The following is a 23770-nucleotide window of genomic DNA, read 5'->3' on the forward strand; positions in this document are numbered from 1 at the left end:
TTCCTTATTTATTTTCATTTTGGATGATCTGTCCATTGGTGAAAGTGGGGTGTTAAAGTCCCCTACTATGATTCTGTTACTGTCAATTTCCCCTTTTATGGCTGTTAGCATTTGCCTTATGTATTGAGGTGCTCTTCTGTTGGTTCATAAATATTTACAATTATTAGATCTTCTTGAATTGATCCCTTGATCATTATATAGTGTCCTTCTTTGTCTGTTGTAATAGTCTTTATTTTATTTTATTTTTTTTTCCTGTTCTTTTTTTTTTTTTTTTTTAGTCTTTATTTTAGAGTCTATTTTGTCTGATATGAGAATTGCTACTCCAGCTTTCTTTTGATTTCCATTTCCATGGAATATCTTTTTCCATCCCCTCACTTTCAGTCTGTATGTGTCCTGAGGTCTGAAGTGGGCCTCTTGTAGACAGCATATATACAGGTCTTGTTTTTGAATCCATTCAGCCAGTCTATGTCTTTTGGTTGGAGCATTTAGTCCATTTACATTTAAGGTAATTATTGATATGTACGTTGCTATTACCATTTTCTTAGTTGTTTTGGGTTTGTTATTGTGGGTCTTTTCCTTCTCTTGTGTTTCCTGCCTAGAGAAGTTCCTTTAGCATTTGTTGTAAAGCTGGTTTGCTGGTGCTGAATTCTCTTACTTTTGCTTGTCTGTAAAGCTTTTAATTTCTCCATCAAATCTGAATGAGGTCCTTGCTGGGTAGAGTAATCCTTGTTGTAGGTTTTTCCCTTTCATCACTTTAAAAATGTCCTGCCACTCCCGTCTGCCCTGCAGAGTTTCTGCTGAAAGATCAGCTGTTAACCTTATGGGGATTCCCTTGTATTTTATTTGTTGTTTTTCCCTTGCTGCTTTTAATATTTTTTCTGTGTATTTAATTTTTGATAGTTTGATAATATGTGTCTTGGCATGTTTCTCTTTGGATTTATCCTGTATGGGACTCTCTGTGTTTCCTGGACTTGACTTGACTATTTCCTTTTCCATATTAGGGAAGTTTTCAACTATAATCTCTTCAATATTTTCTCTGTCCCTTTCTTTTTCTCTTCTTCTGGGACCCCTATAATTCAAATGTTAGTGTGTTTAATGTTGTCCCAGAGGTCTCTGAGACTGTCTTTAATTCTTTTCATTCTTTTTTCTTTATTCTGCTCTGCAGCAGTTATTTCCACTATTTTATCTTCCAGGTCACTTATCCATTTTTCTGCCTCAGTTATTCTGCTAATGATTCCTTCTAGAGAATTTTTAATTTCATTTATTGTGTTGTTCATCATTGTTTGTTTCATCTTTAGTTCTTCTGGGTCCTTGTTAAATGTTTCTTGTATTTTCTCCATTCTATTTCCAAGATTTTGGATCATCTTTACTATCATTACCCTGAATTCTTTTTCAGGTAGACTGCCTATTTCCTCTTCATTTGTTTGGTCTGGTGGGTTTTTACCTTGCTCCTTCATCTGCTGTGTGTTTCTCTGCCTTCTCATTTTGCTTAACTTACTGTGTTTGGGGTCTCCATCAAAGACTGGAGGCTTTGTAGTTTCAGGCTGCAGGTTCGTCGTTGCCATTGTTTTTGGTGTCTGCCCCCAGTGGCTACGGTTGGTTCAGTGGGTTGTGTAGGCTTCCTGGTGGAGGGGACTAGTGCCTGTGTTCTGGTGGATGAGGCTGGATCTTGTCTTTCTGGTGGGCAGGACTGTGTCCGGTGGTGTGTTTTGGGGTGTCTGTGACTTTATTATGATTTTAGGCAGCCTCTCTGCTAATGGGTGGGGTTGTGTTCCTGTCTTGCTAGTTGTTTGGCATGGGGTGTCCTGCACTGTAGCTTGTGGGTCGTTGAGTGGAGCTGGGTCTTAGAGTTGAGATGGAGATCTCTGGGAAAGCTTTCGCCATTTGATATTACGTGGACCTGGGAGGTCTCTGGTGAACCAGTGTCCTGAACTTGGCTCTCCTACCTCAGAGGCACAGGCCTGACACCTGGCTGGAGCACCAAGACCCTGTCAGCTACATGGCTCAGAAGAAAAGGCAGAAAGAAAAGAAAGAAAGAAAGAAAAAAGGAAGGAAGCAAGGAAGGAAAGGAAGGAAGAAGAAAGAAAGAAAGAAAAGAAAAGAAAAGAAAAGAAAAATAATTATTATTAAAAATAAAAAAAGTAAAAAGTAATGAAAAAAAACAAAAATGGACAGACAGAACCCTAGGACAAATGGTAAAAGCAAAGGTATACAGACAAAATCACACACAGAAGCATACACATACACACTCACAAAAAGAGAAAAAGGGGAAAAAATATATATATATATATATCGTTGGTCCCAAAGTCCCCTGCCTCAATTTTGGAATGACTCGTTGTCTATTCAGGTATTCCACCGATGCAGCATACATCAAGTTGTGGGGAGTTTCTTGCCTTTTGGGAGGTCTGAGGTCTTCTGCCAGCGTTCAGTGGGTGTTCTGTAGGAGGTGTTCCACGTGTAGATGTATTTCTGATGTATCTGTGGGGAGGAAGGTGATCTCCACCTCTTACTCTTCCACCAATTTGAAGGTCTCTCCTCTCCCATTTTTATAACGGTCTGTTCTATGCATCAGTGTTCTTTTTCTTTTTAGGGTCCCTTTTTTTTCTCTGAGCTAGCAAGGATTTTGCTTATTATATGCTATTTATAGTGAGAGCTTCAAGCTCCGCTTTCAGTAACAAATTACACCTCATTTGCTCTTCTAAACAAATGCGGTGCTTCGGCAAAGGCCTTAATCGGAAGAAGAGAGAGTTGAGATGCTGTTACTGTCCCTTCTTTCTCTTTCTCCCCTTTTATTGACTCCTCCCCCTGCTGGTCTCCACCTGCTCCTGGGGCCCCAGGACCTTCATTTTAACACATCTTCCAAAGAAGTAGCAGGGAAGCCCATCTGATCCGGAGAAACTTGTTCCTGGTTCTGGCAGCAGCGATGCAAGAAGCAGCCGAACTGCACAGAGCGAATCCGCTGAGAATCTCAAGAGGGAGGCATCTGACAGAGTCATACTAACAATGACAGTATTTTGCTTCCTTTAGAAGCACTCCAAGTGCTTCACCCGTATTAGCTAATCTCGTGTGGTGAGGAGGTGTGATTACACCTAGCCAGGGGGTTATTGTCAAAGCCATCAGGCCACAGGAATTCCGTTGGTCACAGTATTTATAGTGGCTTCTTTTCCGTGTCTGATTCCCCACCCCTTCCTCTTTTTTTTTCTTTTTTTTTTTTTTTTTTTTTGCGGTACGCGGGCCTCTCACTGCTGTGGCCTCTCCCGTTGTGGAGCACAGGCTCCGGACGTGCAGGCTCAGCGGCCACGGCTCACGGGCCCAGCCGCTCTGCGGCATGTGGGAACCTCCCGGACCGGGGCACGAACCCGCGTCCCCTGCATTGGCAGGCGGACTCTCAACCACTGCGCCACCAGGGAAGCCCCTCCACCCCCCTTCCTCTTAAAGAGCCTCAGTATTGGTGAGAATGCATTTGTATCCTCACTCTTTAAAAACTAAACACGAGGGCTTCCCTGGATTCCCAGGCCCCCAGTGCCCTCCTGACTTCCCAGAGCCGTGGTGCCCTGACAAAGCTTCTGTTTTCCAGGGAATAGCTGGTATTCCCATTGTCCTATTCCTTGTGTATTTAATAAAGATTTGGAAGCGAGAGTAAAAGCAGGTGAAAGTTATGTGTTTGAGCATCAGACACACCTGAGTTCCATTCTTGCCTCTGTCACTTATTAGATGTGTCATCTCAGGAAAATCGTTTAATAACTCAGAGCCTGTTCTTTATCTGCACAACGATGACAGCACAGACCACCCCCAAAGAGTGCTGTGCAGAGACTGGGGACATGGGGCCCCTGCTCCACATCGTCACTCAGGGCCTCAGGCTGAGGTTGCCGGGTGGCTGAACCAAAAGGGAAAGAGAGCTCCCAAGCGTCTCTCGTTAGCATTTTAAATGGGTAACAGGCCCACCTACATCGGATGGGCTAGGACCAGTCACACGGTGCCACCTACCCACCCACAAAGGTTCTGGGAAGTGCAGTCCCCACGGGTGCCAGGAAAGCTGAGAGCCAGAAACAGCTGGCACCCCGTGCAGCGTGTAAAGCGGCTGGCACTGTGATGGGTGCGCTCTAAGGGCTGCATCCAGGCTAGCTAGATTTTAGTTTGGATCTGTTATATATAAAATGTTGTTTACGTACTATCTTAGTACATTCAGGAGTGTCCACGGCTGATAATTCATTGACGTATTACGTTCTCCCTTTCAGACGTACCCACAGTTGAAGAGAAGATTCATGGAGATGTGAGAGTAAACCTCGAGGAATGAGTCTCATCGGTAGCTCAGATGGTGGAAGGATTCAGGTTTCCAGAGGAGGCAGCATCTGGCCTGGTTTGGGCGTGTGGGTAGCATCTCAGACACAAGGAGCCAAGGGCGACCTCAGCATGGGGCACGGAGCACCCGAGTTCTCCGCTTCGGGCCTGGGAATTTATCTACAACTTGCTCATTTGTTTATTCATTGACTGGTTACTGAACGCTCCTGTGTGCCGGGCACCGGGGCTGTGGCCCTGAGAACAACAGACACTGCCTTCAGATGATGCATTTTAGGGGAGAAGACACATGAAGCACAAGTAGGTGGTGGTAACTGCAGAGCCAAGGGTGTCGGGTGTGCCGGGGTGCGCAGGGTGGGAGGGTGTAGCTGCTTTATCTGGGGTGGTCAGAGAAGGAATTGAGGGAGCAGGCCCTTGGGGAGCTGGGTGAAGAGCATCCCGGACAGAGGGGCTGCAGGACCAGGGAAGAGTGCCACGGTGGAGAGAACAGGATCTAGGAGTGGAGTATCAGAGCTTCGTTGGTTCTGCTACTGATTTGCCCTGGTTCTTGGACCCAGTGACAAAGCAACGTGATTGTGAGGATGGGCTAGGAGCTGGACCACGTGGATGTGAATCCCAGCTCTGCCACTTATGACTAGATGAGCTGGCAAGTTACTTAACCTTCCCAAGCTTCCATTTCGCCATCTGAAAATATGGGGGAAACCCCCGTCCTCCAGGCCCTCTTTGGGAGGATTAAATGAGTTAATTCATATAGAGCACAGAAACCAGGGCCGGACCTGCTATGAGCCCAAGCTGACAGCAGCTATTTCTATGACAGCAAGTTGTTTGCCCTCTATGGGGTGCAGTACTGTCATCCCAGATTGTGAGCTTCGGAGAGGTGGTCTTTTAAGTGCTCAACCCAAAGATTCTTGGAAATCTGATGTTAATTTACATGTTATTTTATGGACCATTTCATGTCATTTGTTAACTGCTTTTTTTTTTTTTTTACGGTCTGCCCCCATCACTGTCCTCTTGCAGGGTTTAGCTTCCTTCCAGTGATGTTGAGTATGGGGTCCTTCACTTGTCTTTGCTAGAATTCCACTTCTCTCTGCCTCACTGGTGGGCTTTATTCCTTCCGGGATCTTTACACAGCACTCAGTGCACTTAGTTGATTAAAAACATTTTCTCTATTAATTTCAATACACTGGCAAGGGATCTCTGTAGCAGAAACTTCAAAAAATGAAATTTCATTAGGTCCCAAATTGAGCTATTTGTAATGAGGTGGATGGACCTAAAGTCTGTCATACAGAGTGAAGTAAGTCAGAAAGAGAAAGACAAATACCGCATGCTAACACATATATATGGAATTTAAGAAAAAAAAAATGTCGTAAAGAACCTAGGGGTAAGACAGGAATAAAGACGCAGACCTACTGTGGATAATGGACTTGAGGATATGGGGAGGGGGAAGGGTAAGCTGTGACAAAGCGAGAGAGAGGCATGGATATATATACACTACCAAACGTAAAGTAGATAGCTAGTGGGAAGCAGCTGCATAGCACAGGGAGATCAGCTCGGTGCTTTGTGACCGCCTGGAGGGGTGGGATAGGGAGGGTGGGAGGGAGGGAGACACAAGAGGGAAGAGATACGGGAACATGTGTATATGTATAACTGATTCACTTTGTTATAAAGCAGAAACTAACACACCATTGTAAAGCAATTATACTCCAATAAAGATGTAAAAAAAAAAAAAAGAAAATGAAATTTCAGGCCTGTTTTCTGTTTGGAGACCAAGTGTCTGGGTCCACAAAATCACAGACACTCATGGATGGCCCTCCCTCCAACACTGTCCTGGATGCCAACAAAGCTTTGTACGGCCCACCTGACTACTGCCCTGGCCACGGTGCCCCATACAGTGGGACACTTGAAAATCCCTCCAGTCTCTCCAGAACTCATGGTGCAGTGCGAGCCTCAGTGCTGGGGACCAGCTGGTGCTCATATTGGATGGAAAGGGGGTTTAGAATGAAAACTGAAACCAGGGATCCGATATCTCTGGGTACCAGAGACGCCAGACTTCACTTCCCCAGCTGGGTGGTCAATTCCATAAGGACCCTGGTGAGGAGGGATCGGAAAGCCCGGACGGGAGTGCCAGTGCCACCATTTATGAACTCTGTGACCTGAGTCTCACGTTTCTTATCTATAAAATGTGGGTCTGCACCTTTGTTTTGATGAATAAATGACAATATGTGGCTTTATAAATTCTTTACTTATTATCCTGCATAAATAATGAATGTGCATATTTATCTTGCTAAATAAATAGACGGCGGCTCTTCAGTTTTAGATCCTGACAAGTCCACAACCTACTGAGTCTATTGTATTTCTTGGTCGGGTTGGAAGCAGAGAGAACAGTGCCTGGAGAGGGCTCTGGGTCCAGGTAAACCCAGCAGAGGGTGGACCTTGTGAGGGTGTCTCCCCCTTCTCCTTCACCCTGGGGATTACTTATTTATCAACTAGTGAGTGCAGGTTCATGCACCTGTAAATAAATCATGCTCTCAGCGATTCTCCCTTGCCCAGAGCATGTGGACCCTGACACCCGGGGAGGGGACATCTGGACCCAGCCTGAAGCCCCCGTCTGGTTCCGCGTCCTCACCCGGCTCCTTTCCTGCCACCTGTCACTCACACGCGCCCGCTCAGCCTGCAGGCTGCCTTGGCCGCCTCTGCCCTGGCTGCCCCTCTGCCCACATCAGCTTGCAGGCCGTCTAGAATCTCCCCACACCCCTCCCCATCCTGCCCACCAAGACGCCGTCTAGCACAGGGATTGTCCTTTTCATTCCTAAGTCCTGAGCCCACCTGGTCCCACAGTATGGCTTTAATTTATGTTGGGCGAACACATGGAAGGTCGAAGAAGCTGCGGGGAGAGAGAATGAATGGACTTCCTACCAGGCCTCCCGGCAACAGCTGCGCAGCTAGAACCCCAAACCGAGAATCCAGTTCCTACCTGGAGCTTTCCATCGAGTCAGGCTAGCTGGGGCCTGGCTGTGCTTCTGGGGCGGGGAAGCCGCGTTTGGCGGGGCCGCGGCGTCATCTCCTTTAGGATCGCCCTCCGCCCTCAGGGGCGCCACCTGCTCGCCACGGGGACGCTGCCCTCGCGCCCAGCTGGGACCGCTCTCCCTGCTTGTGGATGAGGCAACAGCGCCACCTGCTGGCCTTGAGGCCCCGGCCGCGGCCTGCCTCCGGAAGTCTCGGGCGCCCTCTGGTGGGCATTCAGAAGATGCAGCGCAAAAGTGGCCTGGTTACCCCCAGGGCGCCGAGAACCATGATGTCCCTGGGGCCCTTTCCACCTTTGATGTTTGAGCCATGCTATGGGCCCGCACTGGAACCAAGCCTAGAAAGCAAGGCTTTATAGCAACTTAGGATGCAGACGACCAGAGCCGTATGATGGAACAAGTTTCCAGACACAGATGACATGGCATGCTCTCTGGTGACAGAAGGTCCACACAGCTCCCCCAAGTGGCACATAGAGCCGTGGGAAAGGCGGTGGTGGTGAGAAAGAATTGTGGAGGAATTGGGAAGTAAAAAGAAGTGGAGGGAAAGGAAGGGGTGCTATTCTGACCTCCACACCCCTCCTCCAGGACTGAAATCACCAAGGAGGCCATTTGAGAAGAGCAGGCTGCAGTGTAGACAGCCTCTCCCCAGGAGGAGGTCTGCAGCATGTCCAGTTACCCTTGTCTGAGCCCTTCAGGAACACACCCGGCCCTGAGTGTCCCCTTGTCGCTGTCCTATTACTGCCGATCATTGTTGGCTCTGCTGGAGCTCAGCCGCCCTCGGCTCCTGTGTCAGCCATGTAAGCATCTCAGAGGGTTGGGAACGCGAGCCCAGCTTGAAATATACTTCCCTGAAGGGCTTATTTTGTTTTGGGACAAGTCTCATGCCAGTCTGTTCTGCCAAGAAATGATTGGTGTTGAACCGTTGGTTTCCATTGCTGTCAAACACAATCTTACACGGAGAGTAAGGGGGCAGTCACTCTGGAGGGCCAGCTGGGAAGGAAGGCTTCTGACTGGCTGGGACTTTCTTAGAAGCCCCTGGAGAAGTTTTTTTTTAAAGGAACATCTGGAATGGCTGATGTCCGATGAGCAGGACACTTTTCCAGTGGGTCCTGTCCATCTAAAGTGGCTGCAGTCAGATTCCACAGGTGTCCAGGGAGAAGGGTGAATAGAGGCCCAGAGCCCCAGCTTAGCTTTGGGCACAGGCTTGGATTTCCTCTATTCCAAATGCAGACAGTCCTGCAGGGTCCCGCCTAGCACACAAAGGTCGGGAAGAATGCAGAAGCAATGTCCCAGTGTTTGTGCAGGTCTTAGGTGACTGAAGGGAGTCTGGACAACATTGGTAGAGAAGCTTGCTTTCCATTCATGCCTCTTAAGACACCTGAAGGTGTGAGGAGGTGAAATTTGACGCTGCTGGCCTTGTTCTCGTGTTTGTTTTGTTTTTCATCCTCATACAACTTAATTGAATGCAAAACTAGTAGAAAATTCATAGCTCAGAATCTGTTCAGATGAATCGTCCCGTCAGACCCTGTTTTAGGAAGAGCTGACAGTTGGTTAGAAGTCAAAGACACTGACTTTGTGAGTGTTCACTGCATTCATTCTCCCTCCCTGGGCCTCAGTTTCCTACTCTGTACAGTTGGGGGTTGACTGACTTTCAAGGACTTTTATAGTTCTGATGCTCTTTGGTTCTTTAAAATGAAGCCTCATGTCATGCCGTGGTTGACTACCCAACACATTATCGTGCACAATGGCCCTTACTTTACCAAGGAATGTTCATCTGCTCATGCATTTCCCCACCCATTCATTCAGCAAACGGTGAGTGCCTGCAACGTTCTGGCACTGCTGTGGGCACCAAGGACAAGCTGGGAATAAAGCGAGGTCCTGGCTCACCTGGAGCTTGCAGTCTTGTGCGGGTCAGTCACACACAATAAAAAAACAATCTAAAAATGTGTAGCGTCGTGTACTGTCCTACAGCGTGAGACAACGTGATGACAGCCAGCTGGTAAGAAGTGCTAGGGAGACAAAGCGGGCAGGGGCCGTGGGATGAGGAAAGCTGTTTTCTAGACAGCGTGACCAGGAAAGTCCTCTCTGAGAAGAGAAGGTGGCATTTGGCAAGAGACGACGGATGCGGGCGTGAGAACTGCACGTCCGGGCAGGCACGCGGGCAGGAGGGCCGCACAGAGGCCGGACGCGAGTGTGCTGGGCCTGGCGGGGGGAGATAAGGAGGCTGCACGTGGGAAAGGAGGCTGCATCCCTGGATCCCATCTTGGGTTTTGATACCAAGTGTGATGGATGCCATTGGAGCTGGTGTGTTCTTGAGTCAGTGTTGTGAGCACGCCTCCCGGCACTGGGGGCGCCGAGAGGTAAACTACAGTCTCCGCGTGCAAGGGCCTCGAAGGCACCCGGGTGCCCACATGTGGCGGTAACGGGCGGTGGCAGGAACTGTGTGCGGGATGGAAGCAGCGGTGCAGGCTCCCGCCCTCGAGGAGCTCCGCCTAGGGCCTGGAGGCTGGGCGCTCCGTGCTGTGCCCATCAGGAGGCATGGCCCGGACCACCGAGAAGCGGCTCGAGCAGCCGTCTGGAAGGAGTCAGTGGGGCAGAGGCAGGAGTGGGAGGGATCCGTGTGGGCAATGGCTGGGCTGCCACAGCAGTTCTCACGGCAGAGGTGGCGGAGTGAGTGAGTGAGCAGGCTGGCCAAGGAGGCCAGGGCCCGCCCGCACTCCTCCCCGAGCTGCATGGGAAGGGGCAGATCCCCACCCAGAAGGTCATCACGACTGAGCGGCCAGGCCCTGCTGCCCTCTCTTGTGCACAAGCAGTGCATGGTCCCCCTTGAGGCCTCGGCCCCTTCAAGTGCTGAAAGGGATGGTTCCTCATAGACCACCAGGCCCCACCTGCCCTGCGGGTGAAGCCGTCGCCCCCAGGGGCCCAGCTAAGGAAGGATAGCATCTCAGCGTGGCCGTGAGCCCACGCGTTTCATCGTGTGACCGGCCGCTCCCTGCATCTGACTGAGCCCTCCAGATGCTCAAGGGCCTCCCGACCAGGGACCGCCTTTCTGTGAACCAACGTGATTGTCCAAAAGTGAGCCTGTCTGCACCTAGGCCTGTGTTTCCCCGTGTCTGCTTCTGGGCGGGAAGAGTTGCAGGACCCCAACTTACTGGGCACAGATCGGAGCCTAGGGCCTCCGGCCGTCTGTCTGCTGAGAGTTGGGACATGCAACACTCCCGGGACCAGCCGCCTTGAGCCGGGGCTGCCAGCAGCACGCCGGTGCCTGCCTGCTGCCACCGGCCATGAGATAATGTCTCTCCATTTTGGGACTGTGACATAGTTACATCAGACCTCTACGGCCAGTGCGCACATTCCAGGCCTGAGACCAGGGTGGCAGCAGAGAAACCTGAGCTGTGAGGAGACATTCTTAGGCTCAAAAATCACAAACCCGAGAGGGAAAGGCACTTGATCAGAAAACAACACCATTCAGGTTATTTTAATGCCCTGGATTTGCGCTGCCCTTTAAGTGGAGCCCCTTCTGTTGTGGGACTTTGGTGCCGAGTGACCCTGGGTCAGATGACTTTCCCTTGTCGTTAACTGAAGAATAAGGTCACGTCTGGCTGGGTGCGCTCCCCGAGTTGTGGTTCCGTCTGCGTTTTCCGTGAGCACACCTTGCTCTCAGACGGTGGCACAGCCCAGGTTCTGAGGCTCAGCGGCAGCCGGCCTGGTGTGAGTATACAGAGAACTCTCTTCCCTCCCCCAAGACAACTCCTGAAACTTCTCCCCTTTTCAAGCACTGTGGTGTTGAATGCCACCTGGGCAAGTTCTCTGACCACCTGAACTTGCAGCCAAGGCGTGGGGATGATTGTCACCTACTCGGAGAGTCCACCACCAATCCCTCAGACAGTCCGTCCATTCGTGAATTAAGCACTGTTTATGTCCCTGCTGAGTCCTGAGCATTTGCTACGTGCAACGTAGAGTACAAAGCCACAGACAACATAGGCCGTACTCGCAAGAGGTACATAATAAAAGTGCAAAAGACAAAACTTGTACGCAGAGAGTCAGAAACCAATGGTCCAGAATCAACTAGTCTGGCACCAATGAAAATAGCAAGAGGAAGGAAGAGAAGAGAGACTTTTCCAGTGGACACTTGGCCTGAGCGAATGCTGGGAGGTAGGAGGGAGAATCACCATAGCAACAAGTCACCCTGAGCCTTGTCTCTTAAGACTGAAGGAAGAAGGCCTTTCCCCAGGACAGTGGGAGTGTCTGCCTTCAGGCTGTCAGTAATACGGGATGAGAGAGCTTGGTTTATACACTTTTGAAACTTTAGAGGGTTGACACCCTGCCCAGAGCAACGGGAAGCAGCTTTGTTTAATGGAGTTCCAGGAGATGTTAGCTCTGGACCCAATAAACAGAGACTTGGATGAGCTTTTCACTGAAACGCGGATGGCCTTAGGTTCTGGTCTGCACGCTGAGGATGACACCCGTGGGGGCAGTGGAAATATCCCTGAGCTGGAAGCTGGGGGACTCGGGTTCTAGTCTTGGCTTCGGCAATGAAAACGACAAACATTTATTATGCACTGGTGCTAGAGCTTGTACTAAGGGTCCTAAGTGTAACCCCTTCTCCCGCCTGTTCTCTGTGAGGAGAGCTCCATGTCATTCCCATTTAATGAATGAAAAAACTAAGGCGCGGAGATTTTAAATCACCTACCGAAGGACACAGAGCTGAATCAGTGGTGGGGCTGGGATTCACACCTGCTTGTCGGTCGGCAGAACTATTTAATCCCTGTGCTGCTGCCTCTTGAAAAAATGGGTGACTGACCTTGGGCAAAAGTTTCTTTTTCAGTAAAATGAAGACACTAATAACTCCCCCAAATTACCTTAAAAAGTGATTGTCAAGATCTAAATAAAACATTGGATATGAAATACTTCATAATTGAGAAAGTCCTATACATGTGTAAAGTATTACATTCCTCAGAGGAATGATGAAAAGATAAAATGGAAGAAGAGCTGATGGAAAAGACTCTAGAAAAATGAAAAGCAGAAGTGTGTACTTTGATGATCAACCCGAGACAGGCTAATTGGGGATGAATAGGTCCTTGGACTCCATGGAAGTCTGGGGGTGTGGCTTATTCCTCAAAGCTGTATGGTAGCCTTAATCCATGTGCTTTTGGAAGGCTTAGAGAGGGAGAATGGAGGACAGGGACTTTTACTCTAGGAGCCCAGAGAAAGTCAAGACAGTCCTTCAGAGTCAAAGCTACATTCTTTCCTCCCTCACTTTCATCATGCTTCGTTCCTTCCTTCCTTCTTTCCTCAAACTGAGACCGAAATGAAGTGGAAGAAAATCTCTACTGAGATAAGAGTCAAGATGAAATATAATCATTCATTCGTTTTGATGACAAACATTCAGAAAGCATCATCACTGTTCCAGAAACTGGCCAGGAACTGGAAGGCACAGTCTTTGCTCTCTAACTGATGTGACAGAGCTGGACAGGGTTTCATCCAATATCCAGCCCATCCTCTGTATGGAAAGAAAGAAAGAAAAGTCCAGGGAAGTGAAGAGGTTTGTTCAAGGTCACCGTGCCCAGGCAGATGTGTGTTTCCTCCCCATTTCAGACATTCCCTTCTGGGTGGATTTGGGGTGAGGGAGGGGGAATTTGTTCACAATCCATATACTGCCCTGTGACAACAGTTCCAAAGAATGCCAGGTGATGTTTTTAAAGCTCACCTTTGAAATGGTTCTTTCTCTGCCTGTATACGCCTGAAGAGTTGAATAGGAACAATCTACATAGGGGTCTCATGGACTATCCATCGCCTGCTTTCCCGTGTCAAGGAGTGCTTCCCTGTAAGACTGAGATCAGCACCCACGTACACGGAGTTGTGTGTTCCTGTGAGGTGAAACAGTCAGTTACGGCCACTGAACACCTAACCGGTCCCCGTGGAGCTGACTCTGCGCTCCTCTCCCGTCTCACCTTCCCTTATCACGTGCTGGTGGCCGAATCTGCCCCCCTGACTGCAAGATAATTCACATCCTCTGGTGTGACCGCTCCCTCCCATTTCAGCTCAGCATTATAAACAAGACAAGATGTAATAAAAAGGTAAAAAAGACAAACAAAAATACCTTTCACCAGGGGCTGGGTTGGGGACTAGAGAGTACCTCTGTCATTGGGGGAAAACAACACCCCTTTTTAGTCCAGAATTCATCAGATTCCTCCTATGGTGATAGAGAGGTCCTTTCACCCCAGCAACCAGGAGGCTCCAGCTGGGCATGTGCTTCTGAGATGGGTCCTGGCTAAGGGCCGCCAGTCTGGGGCCTGCTTCTGGGGACGTCGGCACCTCCGATGAGACGGTCAGCCTGAGAGGCATGGGAGGTGGGGCCCGGTGTTACTGCTGCAGCTCTGAAACCTACTCAGACAGCCTCCTCCCACACTGATCTGAGAAGCTGGCAGATCTTTACAGCGGGGGTGCTGACAGACGTCTAAGGCTTCACCTCTGCTCAGTGGAAGGTTCCTGCTGTCATCTGGCATTTAAGGGGGGTTGCAGGGGTGTGGCTCCATTGTGGGCAGGAAGATGGAGAGAAAATTGCCAGATGGTGTTGAGGATTCCAAGTCTACCAGAAGAGAAAGAAAGACATTACTCACTGACACAAGAAGGCTGCCAACTCCACTTACAGATGCAGGCCTTTGTGTGCAGGCAAAGTCTGTCCCGAGCCCGTGTGAGAGGATGAAGGAACCAGCCATGGCCTCTGAGAATTTGTGAGACGACAGAATATTTAAGGGGAAACTAGGGAGATGCCACGGTGTAGTAGTTGGAGAAATCACAGTACGCAAGACAATCTGCCCCCAAGGGCTCTACAGCTGCTGGAGAGGACAGACAGGCACGTCCTCAGGGGCAGGTCAGGACAGACCTACTCCAGGTGCAGCTCCATGAGCACAGCTGGATACAGTCCAAGCAAGGTGTGCTGAGCCCAGCCAATTCAAGGGAAGCTTCTGTTTCATTACGTTTCAGTTCTTAAAAAGGAACCTCTTCATTACACATTGCTTCTCAGGGCAGCAGGTAAAAGGCACGCAGAACTATGAACAGATACAATCAGCAACCACTTCTGCTTTTACATGGCATCTTTCCCACTTGAGCATTAATTATTTGGCATTTTCTCCCTGCTTTTCAGAAAGTTTTCTCTAGGAGGTTGAACTTACAGAGATGATTTAAGGGAGAGGAAAGCTTCAGCAGTATCTCCAGAGGCTGTTTTGCATTTTCTAATGTCTGAAGTTTTTACAACAGGTTTTCCATGGAAAACTCAACAAGTCACTAAAGTCTCTGAGTCTCAGAACCCAGACTTAAAGTCAGGGGAAGAGATTCCCATGGCTAACCTTTCTAGTCATCTGTCCTGTCAGTTTGGACTGCTATAACAAAATCCCACAGGCTGGGTGGCTTCAACAGAAATTTATTTCTCATGGTTCTGGAGGCTGAGAAGTCCAAGATCAAGATGCTGGCAAGGTAGGTTTCATCCTGAGGCCGTTTCTCTTGGTTTGTAGGTGGCCACCTTCTCACTGGGGGCCCACGTGACCTCTTCATGTGCATGAGGAGAGGAAGCGCTGGTGTCTCTTCATGCAAGGGCACTAATTTCATCATGGGGGCTTCCACCCTCATGACCTCGTCTAAACCTAACTACCTCCCCCTGGCTCACCTCCTGATACCATCACACTGGGGGCTAGGGCTTCAACATAAAAATTCTGCAGTGGGAGGGACACAAGCATTTTGTCTACAACATTGTGCGAATAGTTTGGAACATGTAAAGAAAGCATTTATGAAAATGTTTAATCTTAGGGTCGATGGTTATTCTGATTTCACAGAAGGGAATACTAGGGCAATCTTCCTCACAGAATATCAAATATGGAGACAAGTATAAGAAATATCATACATTTAAGGTTTACCTGTAATTTTAAGTTGATGTCCATATTAATTTATCATAGAGACAATTAGACTAGTGGGACAGCCGAGTCAACCCACAAAGACTGGTAAGCTGATACAGGAGAAAAATTTAAGGAATAAAGAGACAGCAATTTTTGAGTTGCATAAGAAAGGAAAAATGACAGAGCTATGAAGTCTTTATAAAATTTTTTTTTCCTGTTATTATTTACTTAGTTTGGTTTTTAAGAAAAGGGTTTCAGAAATAAACACAGGAAAGGATTGGGTGAAGCAAACTATTGGTCCAAGGCTGCCTGCTATGAACAAGACTAGATGAGGAAAATTTCTATCACTTGGGAAACATCTACAGAAACCCTAATCTTATATAGATCTCAGGTCACTCCACTCCAGCAGTGGGCATTCTCCACATCCCAAACCTCAGGACGCGGAGCCTGCTGAAAGACAAGCTCTCACTCACCTCAATCCTCTCCAGACTGCTAGAAGGAGGTGCACAGCCCTGCTCTCCAAGCACTGAGGCCATGAGTATTACTGCCGTCTCCACACATGCATACTTATCTCCCCTCTTATCCGTCCAGACAAGCTCTCGCCTTGTAAGCAAATGCCGTATGCCACTCACAAGCCCATATCTGTGCAAGGCACACACCTGTACATGGGGGAAAATTCTGTTTCAAACATTAAAACAACAGCTTCTATCTCATCCAAACAGATCGTTGAAAAGGAAACTTTCTGGGTCCTCACCCATATGCAGGATATACAAAGCTGTCTGGAACAGATCTGGTATTAATTACCTAGTGCTCTACACTGGAATAAGTGCTTAATCCCAAGGAGGTTTACACTGGAGACTGACCAACCTGCCCTGGGGTGGATACACAACCAGTCTTGGCTCCAGAGACTATTCCACATCATGTGTTGTGCAAATGTGCACTGGCACAGGAATGGACTTCATTCCTCAGCAGATGGGATCCTTCTTCCGTGGGCCGACTCTTAAGATAATATATGACCCAAGCACTACATTGTCTAGAGCTTCCTACTTTTCACGAAATGCATCACTGTCTTAATTCTCAGACTGAACTTCTTCCTCCTTTACCTGCACTTGCCCTTTTTCAAGTCATGGCCTGGAGGCTCCTTCTGGGGCCCAGAAACAGCAGGCGACTTTCATGTTGACCTGCAGCTAATTTGGATGTCTTAGGTTCCTAAGTTTTCATTCTGATGGCAGCTGCCCAGTTTTGATCTGTGTTTGGGCAAAGAGTTGCAGCAGCAAACTTGGTGGGGAAGATAGCAAACACCTGTGAGAGTGAAGCGGCATTTATGCTAGGCTTCCTTTTCTTCATGGTTATTACTGTGTCTCTGAAGAGCTTTCCTTGCCGTATCTTAGACATGACTTAAACTATTAGAGAAGGTGTGAAATAGAGAATTTTGGATCTGGGACCAAAGGATTTCCAGAAAGCAAATGGGAGAGAAAGTTGTCTTTCTCTTCATGGAAACTGCATTCCTTACAAATCTGTGTCTGGGGCAGGAAGAAGTTGAGAATATTTCTTGCAGGCAGATTTTTGTTTTGTCTTCTGATCCCAGTGCGGTAAAGAGTAGGTGAAGGTGGGGACTTGGAAAGTAAACAGGGCACGCTGGGTGTTTTCGTGGCTGGATCATTTTAGAAACCATTTTCAAATCAGGACCAATTTTCTTTAAAAAGCGTATAGTTTTAGAACCTTACGGCCTACATACTTAGATGGCAAACAGCACTCTTATAAAACTGTGTGGGTTTTGGCGATAGAAAAATGAACTTCTTTCACTTGATATTTGCTTTAGAATAAAGATATAAGCTCCTAAAAAGGAAAACCTGGCTTCGCCTCATCCCTTTCTCCATCTTTTGTCCCCAGCAAATTCTTCTTTCATTCAACTTATTCACATACTTTACCTCCTAAGAGCTGATAAGCATAATAGTCTTTAATTAAACGAGCTTCAGTATTTATTTTGCACTAGGTAGATAAAAGGGTTGAGAAGGCACCAGGATATAACGCGAGTAGAACAGATACAATGTTCGTTGCCCTTGAAGAATTATAACCTCTTGCTGAAGACCCCACATGTATGCACAAGGACCTGAGAGGCAGCGTGTTGATAGGTAACTCTGAGTGGCACAATCAGATAAAGCTTTAAGGAGAAGGTTGACCTTGAATGGCTCTGACAGATAGAGGGTGCCCACCCACGCACAGCTGGAGGAAGGAAGGGCATCTACCTGGAGAAAGGGCATGGGCCAAAGGACAGAAGCAGGAGAGAGCAGAACACTGGCCCCTAGACTTCTGTGAAACTATCTCATCCAACTTCCTGGCTAAACCAACTCCATAATACATTCTGTCCCCAAGTAAAAGTCCTACTGCCAACCAAGCCCACATGATTCTCCTAGAGACACATGAAGCCTTAATGAACGGTGCCCTCACTGTTCTGGAAAGAATCTGGTTTGCCATCACTATGTTGAATTTGGACTCTGTGTATTTGTAAAGGATATAAACTCTAAAGAAAGGGCTGGTTTTTCTCCTCAATAAGGTCTGTCCTCCCTAATGGCAAGATATGAAATGAAGTGCAGACATTTTGCTAAATCATGGTAAATCTTTCTGACAGCTACAGGGGCAGAATGATTCTTTATCAAGGGGCACAGACAAAAGGGCTGATGCCCCAAGCTTACAGATCACCACACAATGCTATACCCAGCACAGAGAAGTCACAGCTTCTGTGGTCACGATAGTGCCTTTATCTGCAACCTCAGACTTTTGTGTTTATCTGTCTTGGTCTTTATCCCCCATTGATTAATCCAAGTGTCTGGAAGTAAGTATGACCCACTCTCCATTGGTCATAATAATATAGTGCAACAGTAACAGGGAACATATGGAGAAGAAAAAAACGTCGAAGTGTGCACGTGACCACATGTAAAATAAACAACAAGGATTTCCTGTATAGCACAGGGAACTATATTAAATATCTTGTAATAAACTATAATGAAAATAATCGAAACATTAAAAATGGATATACACATATATACGTATAACCAAATCACTTTGCTGTATACCTGAAACTAACAAACATTGTAAATCAACTACACTTCAATTGAGAAAAAGTCAAAGTGCGGATTATTTATACATAAGCCGCAGATTTGCCTCCTTAACCTCTGTGGCACTTTAATACCAAAATTAGCTTGCATTTCCTAAACGAACATTGGTGAGAAAGAGGCCTATCTGGGATAGGCCTGCCAGTCACTTGAGGGAAATGGCAGAGCTGCCCGCTACCCGTTAGTGACACTTAAAATGTCACTTAGGAAACGTTTTCTAAGTTTGGATCTTGATTCTATTACTTTCCTTTCATTCCCCTCCAGCCCTCCACACCCAGAAGCAGTGTGCCAGTGGCCCCTAGAGAAGCGCCTGTGGGTGAGGTCTGCAGGATCAAGATGTGTGGGGAAACCAGACTCTGTCCTACTGGTGAAGACGTCAAAGCCAGGAGTAGTTCTCTGTATCCTATCACTTGCTTGTGTGCACTTCCAGAAAAGCCGAGTTCACAGGTACTTTCAGACCAGAGACAGGTGGGAGTGCGCGGGACGCGGCAGGAGGGCTCAGCGAATCTGAGAAGAGCGCAGTGCACGTGCCACGGGGGCTGCTGGCGGCCGAACTTCCTCCACCGCTTCGTGCTGCCTCTGCTTCAACCCCGCTGCTCCTGGCTCACGGCCGGGAAACGTTATGATGATTTTCACTTGTTTCTTGCTTGACACATTCTTCTGAGTTCGTGTTTTCCTGCCTGTTTTTAAGAAAACCAGACCCTGCCGTCTCTGTGCACTACGAAGTAGCAGACCAGTCTCAGGGTGCGGGAGGGGCTTTGGGGTAGCTGCCAGTGTTCCGTGTGTAGCGGCCTCCTCACCCTTTACGCCACAGAGGAGCGACGGAGGCTTGCTGGCTGGAAACCCTTCCGCCTCCAGCGCTTTGTTCTCTGGCCCACCAAGGCAGTGCAAGCAAGCGCTGCCCTGTGACTTCCGGCTCTCCCGGTGGAAAGGGGACAGAGGAGCCGCGTTATGGCGGAGCCCGCCCAGCGGGCCTTCAAGGAGCGCAGCATCATGCTTTCCCTTCTCCCCCGTTACGGCTCCTGCTCCCGTCTGCAGCGCGCAGGACGGCGAGGAGCAACTGCAGGCTCCCGGGCCGCGGCGGCGGGGTCTGGCCAGAGCGCGGCCGCCGTCGGTCCGGAGCCAGGCTGCTCCACGGCTCCGTCCAGGAGCTGAGGAGGGGCCAGTAATGGCACCGCTGCGTCCCAGCAGGGCGCCGGCGCTTGACAAACCTGCTCTTACACGTGATCTCGATTGACTCTCAAAAGGGTTTTAACGTTTTCGCCCCTTTTTCTACCAGAGACCTGAGTCTCGGTGCAGGTGAGTTACCCAACCACATGGCGTCCTCAGAGCCGACTAGGTGGCAGGGCGAGGACTCCGCCACCTCATATGCAGGCAGCGGCGGGAACAGGCCGGGAGGGAGCAAGGGGGTCAGGAGGGGCTGAGGCAGGAGCCGAGTCCCAGGGGCAGGACCAGGCCGGGCGGTTCGCGCGCGTGTGGTCGAGCCCCCCGTTCCCGGTAGCAGGCCTGCAGATGACAGACGCTCTCAGGGGGACTCTTCCTTGACCCCCGCCGTGCAGAGGGAACCCACCGAGGTCCCTCACCCGCCGGGCCCTCGTGCTCACAGGCCCCCTCCGCCTGACCCCCCCCCCCCCCGGGGCTCCCGCCTCGGCTCTCACCCCTCCCTCCCCACACACCGGGCTCGCCCTGTGCTGGGCTGCACGCAGCTGTCTTTAAAATGTCTGGATTGCTGTAACATACACCAAAATGTGCCGTCTCAGCCACTTCGAAGTGTGCAATTTAGCAGGGTTACAAACACTCACACTGGTGTAGACGGGTCTCCAGGACTGCTTCCTCTCTCGTGAGGCGGAACCTCCGCACCCGCTACACGGCCACCCGTGGCCCTCGACCGCCATTACATCTGTCCTGTGTGCCTGGCCGCTCGGGGCACCTCAGATAAGAGGCCAGACAGGATGTGTATGCGGGGGACTCCCCGTAACTCTACCCACCTGGTTCACTGTGCTCTCCACCTGGACACCTCCCCATTGCTTCACCGGCTAATTCCCGTTAATCCTTTAGGAGTCAATTCAGATGTTATCACCTCAGGCTCTCCCTGGCTCCCCAGCCTCAATTAAGTGCCCCTCCTGTATATTTAGTGGTGCATTAGCTGCACCCAGTTGGAGGTGGCGACCGAGTCCTAAGCCCCTGATACTTGAGGTGCGGTTGAGGGCCTGCATTCTCACTGGCTACCTCTGGGAGCTTGTGAGAATGCAGTTCGCTAGGCCTTTACCAGGGTGCCAGGTCACTCACGCACACACTCCAGTTCAGTAAGCACTGTTCTCACTGGACGAGGGGCCTGGGCCAAACCCGGCCGCCGCCCTCTGTGTGAACAAAGCTTTATGCCAACAGCCGGTCATCTGAATACACACTGCCTGTGGCTGCTTTCACACCACAGTGGAAGGGCTGAGCAGCTGCAACAGAGACCACCATGTGGCCACACAGCCTAAAATACGTGTTCCCTGGCCCTTTACCACAGACGTCTACTAGACCATAGGCTCCTTCAAAGTGAGAACCCGTCTTATTTTGCTTTGTAAGAAGAAAGGCAAATTAGCACAATGGTTATGTGTGTGGGCCTGAGGGCAGACTGACAAGATTTGTATCTCAGCTCTGCCATTTCCCTCAAGTGACTGGCAGGTCACCGTCTCTGTGCCTCGTGTTCCCTTATAAAGTGGGGACAGAGAGTAGAACTACCTCACAGGGCTGATGTGTGGGTTATGTAAGGTAACGGACGTGAAGGGCTTCACGTGGCACCTTCCGCAAACATTACCCTTAGCTGGTTCGCTATTTTTAGAGCACCGGGGACTTTGGTGATGTTGGCGGGATGGCCCCTGCACCTGACACTGTTTATCAACGCCCATCCTCTGCTTCTTCCTTGCTAACATCTAATTATTTTTTCAGGTATCTAAACTTCCGGGAGAGTGACCTCCTCCCTGGGCGACAAACACGACTACGAGCCAGTCGTGGTCATGCATCCTCAATGTCAGTGGACTGGCTTAGGGGTGGGCAGTTCTGGCCAACGAGTCAGGAGAAGAGGAATCTTGGAGGGCTTCTGGAAAACGGTTTCCTCATTCTTTAGAAGAAAACGTGGGAGAGATGCCCCCGTTCTTTCATGGATATTTGTTATATGTGAATGTGATGCCCTGAAGCGCAGCAACTATGAAGGGAGGCAGTCTGAGGACGAGCTAACATGTTTACAAGGGCAAAGCAAAAAGATGGGAAGAATCTGGGCCCTCTATGAGGTCAGAGTTGTTGAATCCATCAACCCCTGGGCCTCACCCACTCAGGTACTGATCTGAGGGAAGACAAATGTTTCTAGTAATTTAATTTCAGGCTAAAGCAACCTAACTCATATAGCCAGGGACCATGCTGACACATATTTTTACTCCGCCCAGGACCTAACAACTGTTGTTGGGTGCCATGAGCAAAGGAAGAGTGGAAGTTGGAAATGAATGGGCTGGGTAGGGCAAAAGGAGAATCACGGATGTTCCAGGTTAGTGTAGGTCCAATTCTTCATTCATCACTCTCTCTCTCAGCTGGAGTATCTTTTCCTGAGACCTGTGGCTCGCTCCCAAATGCTTATCTCCCTTGTTGTCTGAACCTACTACCTAAACATGGGAGGTCGTTTCAGAGCCAGATGGGGTTTGATTATTTCCTTGACGATATCCATTATTTCCCTTCTGGGTAGGAGGAGGGTCTGCAGACAGCTGATCTTTTTGAGGCAGAGAGTATGGAGGCGGGGTCTCTTATAGAACACGAAATACAAGGAAGTGTTCTTTGGGCTGGAAGTATCAAAAGATTGCTTAGAATTTACCGTTATAGGGGTTTAACGGTGTTGTCAGCTTGTGTACTGGTTTTGTGTCATATCTGAGCCAGAACTAGTAGCAGAGATTCAAAGCAACATAGGTGGCAAGTACACATGAGAGCAAAGCATGGGGAGAGAAGGGCAGCAGAGCACGGGGCTGCCCCCCACCTCTCCTGGAGAGCACCCTGGCCCTGGCGGTGGGAGGGAGGGGCAGCACAGTGTCGCTGGGCCCCCTGCAGTCCCTCACCCTGCAGACACTTACCACAGGGAGAAATGCTGAGCGGCTTCTCCTGTGAGTGCCCCAGGTTGGGAGATGCTCTGAGAACTCTGGAGCCATAAAGTGACTGTAACAATTAACTTTTTGTTTTGTTTTGGTTTTGTTTTTTTTGCCGTACGCGGGCCTCTCACTGTTGTGGCCTCTCCCATTGCGGAGCACAGGCTCTGGATGCGCAGGCTCAGCGGCCATGGCTCACGGGCCCAGCCGCTCCGCAGCATGTGGGATCCTCCCGGACCGGGGCACGAACCCGTGTCCCCTGCATCGGCAGGCGGACTCTCAACCACTGCGCCACCAGGGAAGCCCAACAATCAACTTTTAAGGCAGAAGGAACCAAGTGACATGACCTTATTCATCCCCTTGCCTTTAGGCACTAACAGTACCACTAAAGCCCCCAATTACCTCACTACATGTTTGATGGTTAAAAGCCTTCCGGGGTGGGGTGTGGGGAAGCAGAAAGATTTCACAGGTTTCTCCCGTGAGCCGTTTTAATCTAAGAGAACTTTGACACTTGTCCTAGACCCACCCTGTTCTCGCCAGTCCAACCCCAAGACCCTCTTCCAAGTGGAAGGGTCCCAGTTCAGTGGCATCAGGCACGCCCCAGCAAGCGCAAGCTAAAGGGACGAGGGTGAGCGAACCCCCCGCGGTGAGACCTATGTGCAGCGCCTACCTCCTGGCTCTCCGTCCCTCCTTTCCTTCCACCAATTTCTACGAATTGTCCGTCTTTCTAATGGACGCCATGCCTTTGCTTTCACCACTGGTGCTCTTCAAGACTAATTAGATCCTGAAGGAACAGGAAGTAAAAAGCGGTTTCTGGGTAAGCTGCTAATGTTCGTGGCTTAGAGCTAAAGTGGCCTGCCAGAGACCTGCAGAGAAGAGAACCCTCACTCCTCCCTCCGGGCATTCTCAGCCAAGAGGCAAGTGCTTCCCTTCCCTCGGGCAGCTCTGGGCTGAATATGCAACTTGCCATTTGATTGGGTTGAAGGAAGACTGAGGAGGCCACAAAGGTCAAAACTCACTTGCTCTTGGGGAGGGGGTTAGAAAGCTAGTAAAGAAAACCTGCGGTGCAGCTGTCTCAGGAGAGGGTACGGAGGGTTGGGTGGATCTACCAGAAGTGTTGTCAGTCTGTGCTGGGGTCTTTGGGACAGGAAGAGTACAGCCACCCAGGGAGAAAGCCTGCACTGACACCCTCTACGGGGCCGATGTGCTGGAAGCACGCCTTGAGAAAGGTTTCCCTCCCTCTTGCGGGGCTGTTGGGAAGCTACGTAGGACCAGGGGTCTGGCTTTCCAGAGTGGTCCCAAATGAATTTTCAGTTTCCTGG

General features: G+C 49.5%; 1 protein-coding gene across 5 annotated transcripts in view; it reads right to left on the reverse strand.

The window, feature by feature from the left end:
- Positions 1-10764: 10764 nt before the first annotated feature.
- The window catches only part of SNX19 (sorting nexin 19), a 47841-nt gene continuing 34835 nt past the window's right edge, over positions 10765-23770 (reverse strand). For 2 of the 5 annotated variants that reach the window (XM_067751598.1, XM_067751596.1), the window contains exon 12: positions 10765-13914. The gene's annotated coding sequence lies outside the window, so the exon portion shown is untranslated. Of the gene's footprint in view, positions 13915-18386; positions 23233-23770 lie in introns of those variants that run through there. The other 3 variants (XM_067751597.1, XM_067751595.1, XR_010946381.1) reach the window with 2 other exon arrangements.

This window comes from Pseudorca crassidens, chromosome 9 (assembly GCF_039906515.1).
Source record: "Pseudorca crassidens isolate mPseCra1 chromosome 9, mPseCra1.hap1, whole genome shotgun sequence".
Classification (NCBI taxonomy): Eukaryota; Metazoa; Chordata; class Mammalia; order Artiodactyla; family Delphinidae; genus Pseudorca; species Pseudorca crassidens.